The following is a 2,625-nucleotide window of genomic DNA, read 5'->3' as shown; positions in this document are numbered from 1 at the left end:
GAAAAATGTTTTCCCTGGACAAGCTTAATCAAACTTGAGATTGCAAAAATTATCAGTTTTTTATTTATTTAATTTTTTTTGTAAGATCACTGTTAGGTTACAAGGCACATTATTTGAGAACAGCAAAAAGAGAGATAATGTAAGCTGTACTGTGAACAGACTCTAAAAATAATGAATCATCGCTTCTGTGTTTATTTCTCCTTGAATTGGTACTTTTATAGCTCACATGTTTTTTCAAACTTCCTTTAATTGATTGATTCTCTTTTACTCATATTTTGCAAGGCTTTTCTAGTCGGATCCGGCATTTTTTCATTTTAATCCATTTGGCTGAAGCAAATTTATTTTAAGTTTGAATCTCGACTACTCTCTTGCGAACAAAAACACCTGTCCCTGAGCGCTGACCTCTCTTTTCGAGCATGGGTCATTGACAATAAATATGAGTGAATGATCCTGTACGAGCTCGAACAGTATCTTTGAGAGGTTGTCTTTCAATCACAAATCTTCTTCACATTTTCAGAATATCTACCAACACCTTCCCGCCCCAATCCAATTACCCCCATCTGAACCCTGCATCCCATCCTCCCAGCTTCCTTTCTCCAATCCGATTAATACGCTACGAACCCCTCCCCCTCAGACTATCTTCTTACGCCCGGCTCGTAACCCGAACCCAACAAATCCTCCCTAATTTTGTCAGGCAGGGATCTTAATATCTTTTGTTGGCGCAAAAATTAAAAGTGGCTAAAATGAACGCAAAAAATATGAATGCTTAAGTTTAAACAAAAACGTTATATAATGAGAAACGCAAAATTTAAATAAGATCAGGGCCAAATTCTCCGCAAATTTATGAAAAATCTTTGCTTACAAAAGCAAATTTTTGTCAGATCAAAGCTGAGTTCAACAGAAAAATGTGTAAAACCTACGCCTAGAAATGCAGAGCTGTAAACGTTCTACGCTTAAAGACGGTAATACTTTTTTTTTCAACGCCTCTAGCATAGATCTTACATAAATTCAACCCATTCATCAAATCAAAAATTTAATATAATTTATTGTGATAAAAAACTATTCTTCTATCAGAGTTTATATTGACAATTTTTATACACAGGGTGAGGTACTCGACTCAAAACAGATATGGGATTGAGTGATTTTGGTTGCGCACCGGGGCTCTAACCGACCAGAACAAAATTCTGGCATGGGCCAGACAAAACATACTTTGTCACCCTGGACCAGAATAGACAGAATCAAATCCAACACTCCGCCAGACCATAAGGAACCAAGACCAACCCTGGGCCAGGACGATCAAGCCTTGGTCACCCAGGGCCGACTAAAACATGTACAATTTCATTAATAGAATGATAATTTATCCATTTCGAATATCAGTTCCAAATTCAAGTGACACTTTTTTTGACTGTTTCCTAAATAAAAAACCATCCAATCCAAGAATCACATAAAATTCAGTATTCAAAGGTCAATCTACGTTTAATCGTCATCCTTGATGTTTCTATTTGCTAAAGATCGGCTGCTGCCTACTTACAAAAATGGACAGAAAAGCTCATATAATTTTCTGAAGATTACTGGCTACAGCATTGATGTGGACTTCTGGGCTTTGATCAACCCAAATGGTTTTTTACACTCAAAATTTCTTAGTATTACATCTGTTATTATCACCAGATCGTATGGACCGCAACGAAAAGACCGAAGACTGAGTTTGCGTCACACAAAAGAAAGGAAAGACCAGCAGATCGAGCATACATAATTATGTTATTGGTCAGAAAGAACAGATCGATGACATTATTCACCGCTAAAATTTACCCAAAAGCTTCGACCCGCGTACAGATTTTCAAGCTTGTGAAACATGAGACAAATTGAAGCTAAACAATTGATTCATTTAAAAATTTTGCGAATTTGGTATAACAGTTCAAGCTTTCTAAAGAACTTGACTTCATATTCAGATAAAATTTTCAACAAAGTTAAACTAATTAATATCTATAACTTCTTAATTTCAACAGTTAGTTTTGAATGTTTATGAACGTATGGTTATTTGCTATTTATTTGTTGCCGAAGAAGTACAGAAAATAATGAATCATCGATATCGAGATTTCTGTTGTGTCAGTTTTAACTAAGAATATTTTGTGACAAGTTCTTAACTAAGAACTTCTAAGTCAGAAAATATTAACTTAGCACAATTTTGGAATTCAGGTAAGTTCAGTTAAACTTTCTAAGTTATAAAATAACATCTCTTAAATTCTACAAGTTAACTTAGAATGATTGAATCCGCGCTAACTAGTGCTATATCTATCTTAATAACTTTAACTATTCTATCCCTTAATGCTCGGTTCATATTTGATGTTGTTTAACATAACTTATTAATTCATATTTGCATTTATCTTTCTTTAATACTTAAATATTTACCAAGAGCAGAACTAGGGGTGGAACTCTCAGTTTATAGATGTGGTCCCGCGATTAACCCGGTCGTTTAAGTATCTAATGTACGGACCAGCCGTATAACACACACACACATACACACACACACACACACACACTTCTACCCGTAACACCTACCCTAGTGATCGACGAATTCAAAATCTTGCAAGAATCTTGCAAGCAATCTTGGAAGGGAATGCATAC

Source organism: Convolutriloba macropyga, chromosome 9 (genome assembly GCF_964194025.1).
Source record: "Convolutriloba macropyga chromosome 9, txConMacr16.3, whole genome shotgun sequence".
Lineage (NCBI taxonomy): Eukaryota > Metazoa > Xenacoelomorpha > Acoela > Convolutidae > Convolutriloba > Convolutriloba macropyga.
This window is presented reverse-complemented; position numbering follows the sequence as displayed.